The 20234-nt window shown below is 35.4% G+C and overlaps 1 long non-coding RNA gene across 1 annotated transcript in view; it reads left to right on the forward strand.

The window, feature by feature from the left end:
* Positions 1-20234, forward strand: part of LOC141580839 (uncharacterized) — a 74198-nt gene that overhangs the window by 40416 nt on the left and 13548 nt on the right. The window lies entirely within an intron of this gene.

A 20234-nucleotide genomic window follows, 5' to 3' on the forward strand; every position in this document is an offset into this window, starting at 1 on the left:
AGGAAAATTCTTGGAAAGAAATATCAAGTTTTCCTTGACTTTCCACAGTGGTTTCTTAGTATAACTTCAGTCTGTTTTTACCTCAAGTATATATTGTGCACCTGTTATGTGTCATGTATGCTAAGGGATATCTGCCAACTCAGTGGTTAGACTAGATAGTAGGAAGTGGTGTGTGTGTGTGTGTGTGTGTGTGTGTGTGTGTGTGTGTGTGTGCATAAAAGTTAGTCCTTATATGGGATATCTGGGAAAACAGGTATCTGGAAAAACTCTAGATAGATGTAAAGAATGGATTGTGAGAAACAGCTATAAAAAGGTGATTGGCCAAAGCATATCATAGTTTATTCATTCACCCAAGAAAGGCTTTTTTGAGGGTGTGCCAGCCCTTCTGCCAAGACATAGAAATAGATTACATTGTCAATGTCCTCAAAGAATCTCCACAGACAATTTATAATGACAGACAAATAAACCAACACTTAAAATACAGAGACATGCAGGCTGCAGTTGAAGGTCTTTCAGTATCATGAAGAAGTCTGTAGGAGAGAAGTTAGGAGAGAGGTGAAGAGCCTGGGAATGTGGTCAGGTGAGGCTTACAAGAAGACACAAAATGTGAATGAACTGAGTCTTGAGGGACACTTGGAAGGAGGTTAGACTGAGGACGAGTATGGGACTTCCAGAAAAAAAAAAAAAAAAAAAAAAAAAAGTGCTAGAAAAGAAACGAGAGAATGTGGTCCATTCAGGAAAGCGTATAAAACACATGTGAGGGTACATTTGGGAACTGGTAGTGGATGAGGGAGGAGAGAGGTAGCCAGTGGGCAAACACAAATGGATTTGTAATTTATTCTGAAGGCCATGAGGATACATTTTATTTTATATAGGGGAGGAGCAGATTGGCTTGCTTTTAGGGAAATTCACTCCCATAACCGTGCTGGAGGAAGGAGTATGGACTAGGTGAGAGACCCAAACAGCTCACCACTGATACAGTGATGAGCTGTTTCAGTAAAATGAAAAAAGACTGAACAAAGACAGTGGCAGAAAGGAGTTATTGACTGTTTGGAGCCACTTAGGAGAGTTGAGTAAATTAAAATTAAGTGACAGACTAATAATAATCACATTAAACTTTTTCTAAATAAAGCCAACACATGGAAAACAGGATGTTAGAATGGGACTGTGATGGGCTCAATAATGTCTATGTCCCAATCTCTGGAACCTGTGAATATGTGACCTTATATGGTAAAAGTGACTTCACAAATATGATACATTAATTATCCTGGATTATCTGGTGGCTCCAGTGTAATCATAAGTGTTCTTATAAGAGACCAACAAGAGGGTCAGAGTCATTGGTATTTGAGACAATGGAAGCAAGAATTTGAAGTGATGTGAAGAAGGAGTCCAAGCTAAGAAATGTGAGTGGCTGCTTCTAGAAACTGAAAAAGGTAAAAGGTAGGAAGACAGATTCTACCTGTATTCAAAACCTCCAAAAGAAAAATACCCTTACCAACAGCGTGTCATTTTCTTCCAGCATCAGTAATGAGGTGCCATTCTCATTTATATTTCTTTTAAACTTCTATTCTTTCATACTGGACATTTTTACAAAACCATCTTGAAATCTTGGTGTTCAGAAATTTTGGAAAAAATGTCCAGTTGTAGACCCTTTTAAAACTCATTCTGCTTATCGTGTTGTGGTACATTTGATCTAGAGATGACCCTTCTCCACCTCTGAATATTTTGTTCTACTTGTTTCTTGATTATTTCTCTTCCTTTCTTTAAAAAAATTATTTTCAGACTTACTTAGTTGTATGAATATTAGACCTCCTAAAGTAACTCTCCGTATTTCTTAAGTTTTTCTTATGTTTATCATCTATTTTTTATTGTTCTTTTTGTGGTGTATTCTCAACTTGGTTCTGTTTTTTAAATTAAGTTCTTTATTTCAAATATCGTACTATAAATTTCTAACACTTCTTTATGTTTCTTCTCATCTTTTTCATAGTTGCATGTTTTTGTTTTATACATGTGTTATCTCAATCTCCCCATTTAGCAAATATTGTCTTATTCCAGATTAGCATGCAGGAGCCTTATTAGGAAGTATCCTTGGGATCAACACCTGAGGAAGGGAGGAGAAGGAAAGGATTCATGATTGAGCAGAGGGAAAAGTTGAGTTGCAATGACATCTCAGTGGAGTTTTCATCCAAACTTTGGGGAGTTCTGAAGCTGGCATTGTGAAGCAGGTTCACTGTGCTCTGATTACCAATTTGTCTCTGTCCGGTGACAGAGAACACATTCATGTGCAGCAAGTTACATGAAGCAAGTTTATTATTTACAGATAGGCAGCAAGAGACAACAGAAGCCTAGGATTCATTATGAGTTGGTCCCCCAAAGCTCAGAAAGCTACTTGGGACGCAAGGAGATCCCCTGCATCATAGCTCAGGGACCCTGGGAAGCAGCCCACCCTAGGTCTCAGGATCACATGATCACTGGGCTAAAGTGTTGAAGGACATCCTGTTCTAGTAGAAGATCGGGACAGAACCCAGGCTGTTCTGGACAGCTTCTCTCCACACCCATCTCAGGATGTTGCATTCCAGCACATTCTATAGGTACTCTTAAGCAAGAAATAGGGGAGAACAGAGTTCATCCACAGCCACCTAGAGAACTATCCTGCAGGGATGACTCTTCAGTGTTTCTCCACATTGGAATAAAGAGGCCAGGACATTATATATCCATGTTTATCAATCACTGGATATGGTAGCCATCAGGAAGGAGTACGATCTTGGATGAGGTGGCTATCTTCAGCCAATGCAATTCCCTTATGGCTTTCTGGAGACAGCTCTCCCAGCAACTGGAGAATAAGTCAGTTTCTGAAGAGGGTTCTGGGTGGTTCATGTCAGCAGCCATCACATCTCTGCTTTTTGTTTTGTAAAGTTTGTTAGATTCTACTTCAGTTTTTTCTCTCTTTGATGCTATAATTTTTTCTTCAAATATTTGGTGAGTTTAGGTTTTCATTTACATGTATTCCTGAAGGTCTGGGGAATTAATATGACCAACTCCCTATTTGTTTTCCCTAATAAGGCTCTTTCCTGAGTGGAAGGAGATCCCCTGCATGCCCCATTTGCATCACAGCTCAGGGACCCTGGGAAGCAGCCCACCCTAGGTCTGTGTGTGGTTGGGCACACAGACTGGCAGGACTCACTTTCAGTTGCTCAGGCAGGAAAGAATCTGACATTCCCAAAGGCCATAATGTGGACAGCCTTATCGGGGGTGCTACTATCTCTATTAGTTATCCCAGATGATTTCAATATCTCTTTGGAAGTTAATTATCTGATTTAAAGCACAGAATGTGGGGTAAATTCCAATTCTGTATGCCATATCAATCTGTGTGGGAGAGGCGGGAACGGGGTTCCTGAACATGGAGCTGTCCATATTCCAATATTTCCCAAACTTGTTTGCTGTAAAAATCACATGGGACCCTTGCTAAAAATCCAGCTTCCTGGGTCATATTGCCAGACTCACTGAAGGAGAGTCCTCAGGGATAAGTTAAGAGATTCTCTCTGTTTAACAAGAACTCCAGGTTAATCTTGTGATCAGCTGCAGTTTGTAACAATGCCTGTGGACAGTCTTTCAATCAGTCACCTCCTTATCCACCCCCAATCTTTGTACCTGTTCCTTTGGCATCTCTCTGTGGCTTCACAGCCAGGAACAGTGCTTTTCTTTCTGTTAGCGCTTTCTCCAATGTTTGTTTGAAATGGAGGCTCCCACTTTTGTTTGCCTATTAATACGATAGTTTCTACCTGCTGCTCATGTTACAGAAAGTCATCAGGCTCTCTGGTCTTCTTGTTCTCAGCACTGTTATAAATCTATTCCCTTTTGTATTTCTTTTTCAGTGAGTTTTTAGTAAAGAGGGAAGGTAAACATGTGCAGTCAAAATACCCTCTTGAATCAAAACTCAATAATCACACTTTGGAAAAACCTCCTGAGCTAGGCTATTGCTAATGTGCAATATAACAGATTGGATATGGGGATAAGGGAGGCAGGGCAGCCTTGGATAATCCTCAACTGTCTGGCTTTAAAAATTGGGCAAATTTTTATGTATTTCACTAAAAAGAACAGAGAGGGGAAGGAACCATTTCGCTGGGGAAAGATAAGGAATTTAGTTTTTCACAAGTCCAGTTTGATATGAAGGCTTAGGGAAAAGATCTGATCAGGAAGCCTATCTCCGTGAGTTGTTCATTCATTCATTTATCCATCAATTGACATTAGTAAAGCACCTATTGATGAAGCATATATTAAATGCCATAACATGGAACCGAAAATAGCTTATAGAGGATAGAAACAAATAACCAAGCAAGTAAAATAAAATGTGATACATGAAATGATACAGGAGGTTCAGATGCTATGGGAACTCACAGGAGAGGCACCAAACCTAGACCTGGTGATCTGGGAGGGAGCTGATATCTAGGCTGAGACTTACAAGATGAACTGGATGATTCTGGCAAAGGAATATACACAGGAAAGTTATTTTAGGAAGATTGAAGAGTCAGTAGGAAAGCTGAGATCCAAAACAGAATACTGTTAGAAATTTCTGTACAATTGGTTTGTAGTAGAAAGGAAGGCAAGAGAGGAGGCCAGAAAGGAAAGTAAGGATGAGGTGATGTAGGACCTTATGCAATAGGAAGCCACTGGAGAGTTTTCTATAATCATTCTAAATGTGAATTTGAAACCTTGGCAATGGATGATGTCACCCAGTGATTCTCTAGCTTTGGTCTGTATTAGAATCACCAAGAAACTTGTTAAAAATGCACCTACTATGTATAGCATTGTGTAAAGCCCTTTACATATGTTATCTCTTAAACCTCACCATCTCAGAAAGTGGGTGACGTTTATTTCCCAGGGTCACAAAGTTATTAAATACCAAAACTGAAATATGAACCCCAGCAATCTGGCTGTAAAGTTTCTGCCCTTTCTCCTGTACCATGTTGCCTCAAATACAAGCATTATATAAAATAGACCCTGCATTCACAGAGAACACATAACGAGGCCTTTGAGAATTCTCGGGTTCACAGTGCCACCACAGGAAACAATTTACTCTCTTCCATACCTAGAGATTTTAACTCAGGAGAGTGGAAATGGGCCTAGGAGTCTGGATTTTAACAAGCAGTCTGGATTTTAACAAGCATTAAAGATGTTGTTTTGTTGCAAATGGTCCCCTGACCTTGCTTGCAGTCACTTGAGAATGGAGTAGAGGTTGAGGATGAAAACTTAGAAGAGAATAATCCATGAAAATGAGAAGAAATGGCTGAAGAAATAGGAGGTAAACTTCAAGAGTATTGCTGTGGAATAGGAGAGAATTTGAAGAAAGATCAATAATATAACATGCAATAGGCAAGACAAACTAGATCAGAGCTACAAAGTGCCATTGGACATGATTATCAGTTCACTGGTAAGACTGAGAACTTTCTCTCCATAATTTCCACTTAAGAAGATCTACCACTTCTTATTGTTGGTACTTCATGTGACTATGTCTAGAGATATTTACATTTTCCTCATATTTCTCCCTGTCTCATAGCAACAGTTAAGTAATTGATTTTGAGAAGGTCATTTTGGTCATGCATAGTGGCTCACGCTGGTAATCCCATCACTTTGGGAGGCCAAGGTGAGTGAATCACTTGAGGTCAGGAGTTCAAAAGCAACCTGTTTCAGCATGAAACCCATCTCTACTAAAAATACAAAAATTAGCTGGGCATGGTGGTGTGCACCTGCAGTCCCAGCTACTCAGGAGGCTGAGGCAGGAGAATTGCTTGTTTTTGGGAGGCAGAAGTTGCCTGAGCTGAGATCAGATCACTGCACTTCAGCCTGTTTGACAAAGTGAGACTCTATCTCAAAAAAAAAAAAAAAAAAAAAGTCATTTCTCCATAGCTTACCTTCATAGGCATTGAATTTAAAACACAGGATGGCTATGAATGGCAGACTCACTTAAATTTCTTAGAAATGCTCGATATACTCTAGGATTTGACCCTTTAAATATGGAAAGCTTAATTTGTTTCAACAAAATGCTGCTCATTGATAAAGTCAATAAAATACTTTGTACTGAGAATGGCTGCCACCCATAATTGAACTTGAAAAGAAGAATTGAACTACAACTTAAGAAAACCTCTGTGTCTATCTTTACATGTAAGCAAACAAAATTCTCAAAGTTCTGGTTTAAGCTGGAGGTAGTTAATTCATTGTCGTGGATTATTTAAATGCTTTCAAAATAAAAATAAACAGATTCTGCTTTGAAGTTATGCTGGCTATGCAGGCACCAATGGTAAGTGATATCTCTTCTTTTCAACATTCTGAAATGTACGTATCTGATTCCTGATGGCTTTTACTGAGTTTGAGTCTCACAGCACAGAAGCTTAATCAAAACTAGTGCTAAAATCGTCACATAACTGACTGTCAATTATAGATGTTTATATTGTAATCTCTAGCAGCTCCAATTTCTTCCTGTAATGTAACGCTTTTCTTCTAAATTGAATTTTAAACCTAATTAACTCTTCTTCAGACATTGTCTTATTCTTATATTAACTAATGTATTTATCTTAAATTAGAGGTCCAGTTTGACAGTCCTAGAGATCACTTAGAAATTTTATGATAATAAAAATAAATAACAATTGAGCATCTATGTTTGGCTTTGTGTTAAGGTCTTTACATATACTGTCTTCTTTAAGCCTTATAATTTTGGAAAGTGAGTGATATTTATATTCTCAAGGTCATATAACTGGTAAGTGCCAAGACTGAGACTTGAACTGAATCTGGCTATAAAGTCCCTGCCCTCACTCCTGCACTATGCTGTGTCCATAAAGAAGCGTTGTATAAGATAAGCCCTTAAATTTCACCAAAGCTGGAGAAGAGGTCTTTGAGAAGTCTAAGATTCACAATAGAAAACTATTTACCCAAGTTGTTTCCTAAGCTAATTCAATAACTTGCTGACTCTCCTGCAGACCAACCTCACCTTCCACTAAATTCAAATCTATACCTGGCATTGTAGGCTGCACATTGTAGGCCATTGAGTTCATTCTCTGTTATCTGCTTAATTCATTCAACAAATGTTGAGCATCTGATCAATAAGACAAGATCCTTGTCTTTATGAAGTCTTTAGTGGGGGAAAACTGTGAATGATAAATGTGTAACTATCAAGAGTCTAGTAGGATTCTTTGCGGTTTTCATATACATGTAAATGTGGCTGAGGTTATACAGGTCACTCAAACAAGTAAGACATCTTTTAGGATGTGAAAATGGGTTAATGTAGGAGGTTCCTAGACTAAGAGACTTCTTGGGAAGGCCCAAGAGCAGCCATCCCAAACACATGGAAGGACCAGGGGAAAGTGTTGTTGAAAGAAATGAAGTCATGTCAAGGAAATATTGTACTATGAATTTTGAGATACTGAGAAAATAACATTTGTACTGCTAGATTTCTTTGATTTATATATTCCTGCCAGATAAGCATTAGAGTACCCTGACAATCACTGGACATGTGTAGTAACTTGAGGTATGATTTCAAACCTCTCAAGGAACAGGGTGAGTAATAGCAGTTCTGGAATGCTGCTTTGTCTAACCTGCCTGTCCTCATCACCCAGTACCATTCTGGCTTTCTGAACTCTTGTAAAGAGTTTGAGTGTTTACCACTTTTTATATGAAATTTTGCAAAGAAGGAGGGAAATGTATACTTTTATGATTATTGCTATTAAAAACCAAGCAAAAATAATTATTTTTAATAGATTGCTTTTATTACTCATGGTATAGAGCTTAATGTTTGCTTTTAACTTTAAATTACTCTGCACTCTAGATTAGGGGTAGAGATTTTAAACTGATTTTTAAGAGAATTTTTATGAGAAACAAACTCTAGTTAACTATTCACCAGAGGCTTAAAACCGAGGTGTTGGACTGATGGGTACAGCAAACTGCCATGGCACACGTATACCTATATAACAAACCTGCACATCCTGCACATGTGTCCCAGAACTTAAAGTATATTAAAAAAATTCACAAGAAAATCCAAATGAAAGGCTCATTAATTATTTATTATAATAACTGCTGAAAATACAAATGGATTAACTATTTTATTAAAAATCACTACCACCCAACCTGCTAGAAATCTTAAGTGTTACCATAACACTCCTTTTTTTTTTTAATTTAAAGAAGTATCTCTAGGTTATTTCCAAGGCAATCTACTTTAGTTAACACTTAGACTTTGTTCAAATTTATAAATGGATTTTTTTTATAAAGGAAAATTCAATTAAGGGACACAATAAAGAATGAAATGAAAAATAAACATTTTGAAGTTCAGAAAGAGTGATTTTCCTCAGGAATATCTGTAAAAATTCCAATTGCCTATATTTACACTAGAAATAGTCACCTATGCTCTCATTCTCTCAAGCTGTGGAAAAACAATTAGTTTGTCTGTATAATACAATTTGGAAGTCATTTTAGGGAAATAATACTGTCATCTTCATTAGAAGAATAGCAATAAACCTTTCTATCAGGTTCATATCTTAACAGTTTAAAAAGTACTGTGACTCTGGAATTGATTCTGGATTTGCATTTGCTTTCCATTACTAGATACGTGTTCTTGGACACATCTCTTCCCTTGGCAGTGCTTTTGCTTTAAAATAGGGTTAAGCGTAATAATTATCTTACAAGTTAGTTGAGAAGATCAGATGGGATAATGTATACAGCTTAGATAATGTCTATAAACTAGCAAATCCAATACAAATTGTATATATAAACACATACTCATAAAAGTTTTTTTTTAAATTGGTTCCTCTAAATAGAAAAGGTGTTTTTCCACAAATTCTACATGGATTTCTACAAAATCTGGTGACTTGATAACTATAGAAGAAATATTTTATGATTTAAGGTAATAAACCCCTTTAGGAGTTTCTACAACTGGATAATATACAAAGGAGGAATATATTTGAATGAAAATTTCCCTGAAGGGGAGTTGAGATAGAGCAGAGCCCATCCAGGAATTATGTGGGATAGAGGACACACATCTAGCACACATGTCCTTCAATAGCACACATGTCCTTCAATAGGACATGTGTGCTACATGTGTTCTATTTATTTTTGCCTTAAATGACCGTTTGATGTTTCATAGAATATTGATTTTATAGTGATAGGTATATTTAAGTTAACAGGAAAAATAAACTTCCCCTCACTAACCAGTTATTTATTTTATTACCTGCCAAGAGATCTCAAGTTAAAAGATGTTATCTCGTTTTACTTAATCTGCTGGCATTTATGGAGTCCCAGGCTCACATGGAGCACTAGGTGAAGTCACTGGGTGGGAACAGGGGCAAGTTCAATAGAAGGTATTATTGTTACTCTTAAGGAGCTTATGATCCAGTTGAAGGAATGCACATCAACAATTGAAACAAGGGAAAACCCATTTATGAACCACGATGCCAGTAAGAGTAAATTGATATAGAAATTGCTGGCCTGGAAGGGAGATAATGGGCTCACATATTTTAAATTCAGATTTTCTGCTTTGGGATGGTGTGTTACACTCAGGATGTGTGTGGATATCAAAAGTGTGATTTGAAACTTTCTCATCTTACAAGACCTCCTTTTACCTTTTCCCTATAAAGTGGACACATTGTACATGAGTAGGCTGACTTATAGTTTAGCTTATATACGTTCATACTTACTGCAATAAATTGCATTTACTCTCTTTTACAGAATAAAGAGGAAAATAAACTCAGTCAAACTCTACCAAAGAGATGGTTGACTAGATCTGGACCAATTATTATAGTAGTTTTATTGGGAACCAACCAGTCTTTTGTTACATAGCATGAAAAGTTACATACCATCTCATTCTGTTAAGTAACTAAATCATATTATTGGCTCTAACTATACTTTTAAAGTTATAGTTTTCTATCTAGAGAGCTCCACAAATAACAGGGCTCCTAGGGAAACTCACTACATCAGCCAGAATAGGACAGGTCAACAATTCTCAGACTTCTGGGTTTTGGATTCTTTACTTTAAAAATTATTGAGGACTTCTAAAGAGTTTTTGTTGATATTGGTTATATGCATTGAATTTTTTCATATTTGAAATTAAACTTAAGAACATTTGAAAACATTCATTAATTAAAAATGACAATAATAAATCTATTATATGTTAACTTTTTTTTGTAAAATACAAAAGTTTACAAAACAAAATAAAAATTTAATGAAGAAAGTGGTATCATTACACATTTTTGCAAATCCCTAACTGCTTGTCCTAGTTAGTTCAGGCTGCTATTACAAACTTCTAGGACTGGGTTACTTAAACAACATTTATTTATCACAGGTCTGGAGGCTGGAAGTCCAGTATCAGGCTGCCAGCATGGTTGGGTTCTTGGTGAGGACCTTCTTCCTGGTTTACAAATGGCTGCCTTCTGTCTGTGTCCTCACGTGGAGGAGAGGGAGTGGACTCTGGGCTCTTCATCTTCTCATATGGGCACTAATCCCATCATAGGGGCTCCACCAAAATGATCTTATCTAAACCTAATTACCTTCTAAAAACCCCATTTCCAAATACCACCACACTGGGGATTAGGGCTTCAACATACGGATTTGCGGAGGACACAAACATTCAGTGTGTATTACTTTTCTGGATTCTTATATCAGCTTCTGCATTCAGTCTATTGTGATATCACACACGATTTAGCCTTTGGAAAACTCTACACTACATTTGTGAGAGAATAAGAGCAAAAGTGGAAATAGCATCTTCATATTATTACGAAAATAAGTTTGACCTCATAGACCTCTTGAAAGGGTTTCAGTAACCCCAGGGGTCTCCAAAACACATTCTGAAAATAACTGGGCTAAGTTATAATATGCTAATATTTAATTTTCAAATCCTGGTGACTTTAGCAGTAAAGTTTTTTCCCCTCCTTCTTCTTTCTCATTCAGTATGCATTATGTAACAGTTGGATATTTTGTTCCATGTCATTACAGCCCTTACTCTGGGACGTAGTTTGGTGGAGCAGAAACTTTCTAGAACATTGATGGTAACTGTGGCAAAGAGAAAAGAAGGAATGGAAGAATATGGACTGATTCTTACAGCTTTCTCTTGCAAGGCACCTATGACTTATTTCCTTAGCCAAAGCAATTCACATATTTAGTCTGACTTCATGAAGGGGGGAGGTATAAGCCTTCTGTAGGGAGAGAAGGCTTCTGTATATTAGTTAACACTAACACTGTCTATCATACCCACTAATATTTTTAAAGCACATTTGTGTGTCAAGTCATTAGATGCCTTATAGACTTTGATCCCAGTCAGAGTTTGGTGAGGTTATCTTTATAAAATAATATATAGCATTATCACTTCAACTGAATCATCTGTTAAATAATGAAGTTGAGTTTAGTGAGGTCAGAGTTCAGTGAGGTTATCTTTATCTTTACCACCCAAACTGCTCCTTTGTTAGTTGGAAGAATTTAACAAATGCCTAGTATATACTGAGTATTTAATAAACATTCATCATATAAAGGGACAAAAATGGAGTAATTAATAAAATATTTAAATTTTGGCATGTGCCTAAAATTCTCAGAATGTCCAAATACTGGCCAGGTTCATTTTGGATCTTGGAAGGGTCTCGTTGATAATCTGCATCAACCCCATTATTTAACAGATGATTCGGTTGAAGTGTTAATAAATAAAATAATGCTATTTTAATCATAGGTATGAAAATAGAATTAATTGTATCCAGTTTGTATTTTGGAAATGGTGTTGAGTTTGGGATGTCTTTTAGATAAGTCTGGATAAATGCTCAAATGATGCCATCTTATAGATTTCTGCCTTGGAGATAGATATTGTTTATTATGCAAAATTTCTGGGTCTCAACAAAAAATTTAAGATAGTTTCAAAGTAACTACAGATATAAAATTTACTTTATTTCTCTTGTGGTTCCATTGGGGTAGGAATTCTTTGCCTAATTTCTAGCTCTCCTACAAGCTTGAAGTCATTTTGAATGCTACTGTGTTGATGATTTCTACTGCAGAAGCCATTTTCTAAAACCAGTTATGCTCATAGAAACATCTTGCAGCTGATATAAGATTACATAATATAAATTGCCAAGATGTGGGTGACTGCTCCCACCTCTAAAAATATCTAATTAAGCATTTGGATTTTATTTTTATTAACTCCAGAATCAAAAGTTCCAATCTTAAGAAAAAGAGATTGACTGAGTACAGGCAAATCTACAACACTGCATTCCCTACCATATAGTAAAAATGATAATGAATGAAAAAAAATGAAAACTTGCATTCATAAGATACTTTTAGTCTAGGAGCAATATTTTTTATTCTAATTAAACTTCACAATAACTTAATAGGGGTAGGTAATGGACAAACATTCCCTTTTAATAGATTAAAAAATCAAGGCACAAGCAGGTTAGGGGAGAAGCCAGCCAAAGTTGACACAATGAGTCATTAACAGAACCAGGAAGACATGATGCTTTTTTCTTCCAAGATGGTGCCCTAGACGTGTAGCCACTGTCACTGTGATTATACATTTTGATAAATGACAAAAATTAGAAAAGCATCTTAGTCAAAATATCTGAAATGAAACCCACATTGTATTTGTGGCAATTGTCTTGGCAGGGAACAAGAAATTGCTTGCATTTTCAAAAAGCAAGCTCCCCAATATTTTATTTTTTCCATTTTCTTTGTGTTCAGAAATATCTATTGTTCAATGTCAAATAAATGCAAATATTAACTGTGATACAAAGTAGCATTTGTGCCACTAGCCACTAGTACCATTAAAAACTCACATGTGTGAATGGGTGTTTAATTAGGCTGTATTAGATTAATTCCATGTCTCCATTGGTTGTAACAAATGAAAAGATAGTGTGCACTGTCATGGGGATAGACATTTAAAGCTCAATGTAACTTTCATATTTTTCTATGTGATCGGTCAGCTAGGACCTCCTTTTAATTTAATGAAAATTTGGTTTGTAAATCAGATAACCTTTTTAATTGCAAGAAATGCAAAGCAGGAATATCACACTCTTTTTTTTTTTTTTTCAAGGATTGGCATTACCTTTGTTGTTTGATACATTAAAACAAGACCCATAAGGGACAGCTCTAAACAACGAACTTCATATAAAATAGATAAAAGCTTGCTCCTTGGGCCTACATAGAAATTCAGACAGAGGCTTAGAAAGAACAGCCTAATACTGCTAATATGATAATATTGCCTAGGTAGCAGTAGAGTATTTGTTATAAAAGGTCTTAAATGTCATTTCCTAATGACATTTTGAGGAAATTTTAACTACTCTTAAAATAATTGCATGTCGATTATAGTTATTGTATAAGAAAAGACTTACCTCCAATTTAAACAATATTGGGAAGTTAAATGTAAATTTAAGTAGTGAAACTTAATTTTTAAAACAGAAAAATATTCCAGCCAACACGTAAGTTTTGCTTTGTCACTGTACTGTATTCTGTTCAGTAGAACAAAGACCGATGCATAATGAGCCAATGTAAATGAAGTCAAATCAGCAAAAGCATAGTGGGGGAGGGGAAGGTGTAAAATATGACAGTCGATATAATGACCAGGGAGTAGAGAATTTAAATGTTTAATGCCTACACATTCAGATTCATTTTTCTGTCATCGCTTTGAATGGGTAGACTGAGGAGCTTGAAAGTCCAGAATGAAAACATCATCCTGTGGACCAAAAGAATTATTAATATTATTTAATGGCACGGATATGATCTGCACTTACAATCATCCTTTTTCTATCACTCCCTACTTCCCTCCTCCACCTGGGGTGGGTTGGGGGAACAAAAGGTGGCCATAATAAGAGATAATTATAAAATGCTCTAAGTATTTATTTGGGGCTTTCTGTCTTACCCTCCTGCACTGCATGCCAGCTTCCCATCTCCCAGCCATGATGGAAGCTCAGAACACAATAGAAACACAGCAACGATATGAATTGCAAATACATGTATATCTTTTCGCACAACCTATCTTATTGACTGTTAATAAAATGAGTATCTTCTAAAAAATTTCTTGAGCTGTAAATTGCTTTACTATCGATGATGGGCTTTGGAAAAATACTACACATGCCTTACAATCAACTAGACAGAGTTGTGTTAAACAGAATTGCTTAGCTCTTGTCTGTAAATTACTCCCCTCCCTCTCCAATAAAGGAATGAATCTTGCTTAATAATCTATGCTGCTTAGCATGTGTTGCAACTATACATGTGCAAATCTGAGGATTTTATATATCCTACACTTTAGGACTATAACAAGCCTTTATCGTAATGTTCTCATATTTAACATTTTCCTACATAGAATGTGAATTTTCAAGAATACTGGCATAAAGATCATTTAGTGCAGGGTCCCCTGCCATCCTATTTTCTCTCATATGCAGGTCCAAAATATTGCTGTCTTGAAAGATATTCATAAAATTCATTTCACTGTTTAGCCAACTTAACACATAGTAATTAAACTGGAGCTATAAACAACAAACATACATAGACGTCTTTGATTTCAATGTTACATTATACTAGTGAATATTAATCCCTAAAAATAAATAATAATATAAAGGTAGAATTCTATGTGGGGAAGATGAGTGGGCAGGTGGGAGATAATTAGATAATTATTGTAAAGTAAGTTAAATTTCTAGTTTTGGTGTTAATTATTTAGAAGACTTTGTTTTTGCAGCTTGAAAAAAAGGAAAAAAAGATTTATTTGGCCGTGGCAATGGTCACTTAAAAACTGCTCTTAAACTGGCTGCACATATGGGAGGGGTATATATGTTGAGGGCTGGGGGAACACAGGGACCTGAATACTTGCTTTGTAAATATTTAAGCTTTTTGCAGGCTAGCATCTAAAGAAGAAATAAAATGCTAGCCTCTTACCTTTGAACCCTTTTGTAAAATATCCTAATGTTACCAAATGTGAATATAGTGAACTTAATCAGTAAATTTGACTGAGATTTATGAACTTTTTTATTCTAAATGCATTTACATATACACAAGCACATATATGTTCATAAATTTATTTTATTACATCCATTTTGCACAAACTGAACCTTAAGCAGTAGAAGTACTAAAAAAGCCAATCAAAATACTCTTCATATATCCTTAAGTCCATAAACCTCTTTAAATTGTCTCTTTTAAAAAAACAGCTAAATTATGGAAATACAGACTGCATTACAGAAAATTTGCCAGTTATATCTTGATTCTTATTTGAAATTCCCACAAGAATATAGGCATGACCGTAATATAAACCATAGAAACAGGCAAAAAAAAGTGGAACACAGGGACTTGTAAATAAATCCATGAATATCAAGAAGCACAGATGCTAAGATTATGCATTTTTACCAGTACAGTTCTGTGCTTGTAAACTATAAGACCAGACATTTGTAAGATGCCGTGTAGAAGGCCCTGCTGAGGGCGGGAGAGGCTGGAGAGACTCTGAGAAAGGTGGGGTGGAGGGAAGAAGGGAGGGAAAATGAGTGAGAGGCAGAGAGAGAGAGAGAGAGAGAGAGAGAGAGAGAGAGAGAGAATAAGGAGGGGGACACATAGCCAGACACAATAACGCATAATAATGTTAACATTCCTGCATGTCTAATGGCTTAAATATGCTGAGTGCCTTACTCCAGCCCCACACCACAGATGATGTCAAAGAACCATTTAATATTTTATCAACAGTCCTTCTTTGAACCAAAAAATTTTTTTCCTTTAAAAGAGATTCAGGGGTTTCCAAGCATGAAAAAAATTAAATCCCTTGAATGGCAAAATTTTAAGACACAACAATATTTGTCAATACCTCATGTTCAGCAAGATTCACACCATTCTCCAATGCATCTACATTATTTACATCTTAGCGATGTCAACATGTCTTATTTACTACGGAAACATAAAATCATATTTTTATCTTCTTTTTTTAAACATTAGTAATGTATGGCTTTTTAAAAAATGTAAAAGAAACCCATTGATTGAATTATTATTATAATATCAGTTGGACTTTAAGGGTTTTTTTTTTTTTTTTGGTGGAAAATATTGTTTTCTTGTTTGACGGGTACTATGCCTGTAACAAAGAATAACTGAATTGTCTTAACAAAGAAGATGAAGGCTGTATGTGTTAGTTACAATAGAATAACCACCTTCCAGATCTCTTAAATCCACAATATATGTAGTGTGGGTCCTGAGTGGCTTTTGTTTTCAATGTCTTTTGTAAGCTTTTAGGTTTTTTTCTGCATCAAATGTCAAGTTAATTTACAGGGCGCTATTACTGATATGTTTCCTTGGTTTGTGGTTTTCTGTGAAAGGCAGGCAGCTGAGACCAAGTCTTAGGCTTGGGGGGAGGGGCAGCAGGCGAGCCCATAACACATACACAGTGCCAGGGTCTGTAAATTGGCTGCCTGTATGACAGCGGGCCCAGGGAAACCTCTAGTCTTCATTTGCATGCTGAAGAATATCCAGGATTAAACCGGACTGATTTTCATACAGGATTTAGACCTGACATTTATTATTCGGTTCACAGACCTCTTGAAGGAAAGTTTGTTTTCCACTCATAGATGAAAAATCTGCTAAGATAAATAAAGTCTGGCTTAGCAGTAACAGTAAATAAATATCTTTCCTGTATTTCTTATGAATTTATCATATATGATTGCCAGAGAGATGTTTGCCACCAAATTATTATATTTTGCTCTTTAGCAATTCTAAAGAAAAATATCTATCAAGCCCCACACAGTATTTATAAAATGTATTCACTTAATTCTGGAAGTTGATTTTTCATAAATAAAATTCAGAGACAGACACTTGATTTTTAGAACAAATTAAAACAATATTGGAGCAGTAAAATACTCTGAAATGCTTAATTTTGCATCTGCTTTGTGTGTTTTTATGAGGACAGAGAAGATTTTGGTTATACTGTAAGCATCAATTATGTACTTTTATATAAAACATGAAAATTATAAATGAATGCTACACATGAGCCCTATCTACCAAATTTATAACATAGATAGTTCATATTCCTTGCCAAATAGGTCCATAAAGTATTCTGGTGTCTTTTAACATTTAGGTATTAATTGTTTGTCCAGACAAACACTTATAATCCAATACTTTGGCAATATTTTAACTAAACCAAGATTTAATTCTCAAGTTCAAACAAAATATATTTTGACATACTACCAATAGGAAGAAACATGGTAGAGTGGCTTTATGTTTTCTGAAATGCATTTTCAATGTGGACCAGAATAAAGACTTCAAATTGTGATTAAGCAAGCCCAGAAGAAATTTAGGATTCCTCATGTATTAATAAACAGTATATATTTTAAAATGCATTGAAAATATACTTTATATATTTAATAAACATAAAGTTAAAAATAATACAAGTGTCAGTAATTAAATATATTATTGTTTCTGTCAGTGCATATGGAAAAAACACTGTAAAATCTGCTATATATTTGAATTTTTAATGTGTCAATGGAACTTTTGAAAATGTGTTCTGGTATATGATTTCTTTATGAATATCAACTTATTCATAACAAATCTTAAATATGTACAATGTAAGATATATTTCTTGGAAATTTTTCTGTTTTAATGTTGCATTTTATTATAAACGTACATATGAATCACATTTACTTCCTCAAATCAATTTATGATCATACTCAGTAGAAAGTATATATTGTTGAAGTTTTAAATAAAATATATCAATGAACCTTTTTATGGTGAGATATCAGTATCATATATACAAACAGTTTATTAACCAAGCATTTAATAAATGAACATAATGAGTCTGTCTAGTTTTGCCCTGATTCAATTACCATATAGAACATGCACACGAATGATCTGACTCTACCAAAAATTAGGGACAACCAAAGAGTAGAAATTATTGTGAAAAGATTTTGGTCATCTTGTGTGTAGAGATATTTCTGCCTTATATGTATGTAAATTGCAAATGTTGACATAAATAATACCGTAAAATGTGTCTACACATGCAAAGAGAAGAGAATCAAGTCAATTATTTGAACAATTTAGGATAAACCCCTCACTTTTGCTTGCAATAGATAATTGAGGCAAAAGTGTTTTTCCCTTGAATTATCTGGATGATTGCATTAATTCTTCACTTGCTTTATACATGTATATAGACATGGCAATTGTGTGTCTTCAGAAAGTGTCACTATAAAAAACATGCAAATACAGAACACATTCATTTAGACATCGCTAACTTACAGGCTTAATACACCACTGAACTTGTTTGTTAATCAAATTGGGTTCTTAAAAGAGAAGAGGTGTTAAATATATTTTTCTGAGCAATTATTTCTAAAGCAACATACAGTGATATTTAGATGTAACATGCAATTATACATGCATCATGCAAACTAGGTTTCTCCAACCTACTCTGGCATACTAATGCTCCAGTATTCTTCATTATTATTTCTATTAGCAGTATACTTCCACAGTAGGCCCTGCTAATTGTATGAAGAGCATTCAGGATGGTGTGTTGCCAATATAGTACTGAGGAACATTTAATTGTGAAGGGTTGACCCTCAACCCGAAATCCTGAAAGTATATGCTTGAGAAAAAGGAATTCTGAATTCAGTTGTTTGGAATGAGGAAGGTCATTTTGAATCAAGCCAGTTTTTAATGACATTATTGTTAACACCCTTAAAAATATGGCTGATACAATGACTGGAGTGCACACAGTTATTTCGTCTTTCTTAGTGACTGAATGAGAAATAGGTATTAATTGCTCTGCCATTTAAAATTCTCGATACAATTCACATTTACTCACTTTAAACTCAAGATGTCTCTCAATCAAATTGTGGGGCTCTTTATATCTTCAATGTAATTAGTATTGTACAGTATTCATGACAAACATACTGAACAAGAAAGAGGATTCCTACTTGATAATCATTGTAAATATGAAATTGTCAAGCTAGTCCTAATTAGTCACTGAGATAAAGATAATATGCAAGTCTCTAAGAGGTGCAACAGACTTAGAACAAAATTCAAAAATACCACATTAGATTATTGTTTCAAATGCCTATGCATAATAAAGTTGGTGGACCATGTTTGCCAAATAATTTTGTCAGGCAAGCAGTCAGTTTAAAAGTAATTAAGCAATTCAGCCTCATTGTAAAATGGCACATGCAAATGTCCAGCTTTTATTGGTTTGGAAACGTGTAAGATGCTCAATAAAAAGGACTGCATAAGAAAAAATTCAGTATATGATACTTTTTAAGCTTCAACAGGTAGAAAATCATTTTTAAACTTGCCTTTAAAAAACATTCTAGTAAAGCATTTGATTGTTTAACATTTTTATTATTCAAGTTCTTACCATTTCACACTACTCCCTGGAGAGGGGCCAAGAAAATATTAAAAATACTATAGAAATATAAAGGATAAGATATTTGTCACTCTCGTTTAAATTGATGTATGCTGCTGTCCTACAAACGTCACATTGGATAACCCTGAAAAATTACCATGAATCTCCATAATTACGCATATTCATGATGGTGTTTTGCATAGTGCTAACAGCAGACTGCATGTGGGGTGGGACGTGAAGGGGGGTAGCAGTGATGTGACAGATTAAAATTATTACCAGTATCATTGAAATAGACATAGCAACAGTTCCATTTTGTTAGGTCTTAGAAAACAAAAGCATATCATAAAATCTCATAGTAATTAAATAACTAGAAATTTTTCTCCTACATATTTTATCATAAAAAGTTAACAGCGATAAACTGACTAGAAAGATCATTGTTACTTGAAATGTGCTTGCATTTATCATAGACTCCTAGGTACAGGGCCATGTCAACTGAAAGGAGACAGCTCTTTTTAACTTTTTTGAGGGAGAGCAGGAGAAGGGAGGGTAATGGTGAATTTTCAAGCCTTCCAAAGTATACCTGTGCAACTTACATGGTTAGCAAGCTCCTGATGAGTTGAGTGCAAATCACGTAGGTACATTTCTTCTAATAAATATGAGGACTGAGTCATACTCAGTAAACTGTTAAAAGGCTCTAAGAGATAGAAAAGTTGTCTGGTGTCTATCTCAATAGCTTTTTTGTGCTGAGGCAGAGAGCAGAGTTAATCAGGGACTCTAGAAGTAATTATCGACAGAGTTTGGGTAATACAAATGCTTGGGTAAACAGCGATTGTTCTTTCCACAAGATTGTGAGTAGAAACAACAATACTGGTATTGTCCTCCACTTCTCATTAAGGGGACTTGGGGAGGGAGCGCTGCACTGCGAGGCAGA

The sequence above is a fragment of the Saimiri boliviensis genome, chromosome 1 (assembly GCF_048565385.1).
Source record: "Saimiri boliviensis isolate mSaiBol1 chromosome 1, mSaiBol1.pri, whole genome shotgun sequence".
Lineage (NCBI taxonomy): Eukaryota > Metazoa > Chordata > Mammalia > Primates > Cebidae > Saimiri > Saimiri boliviensis.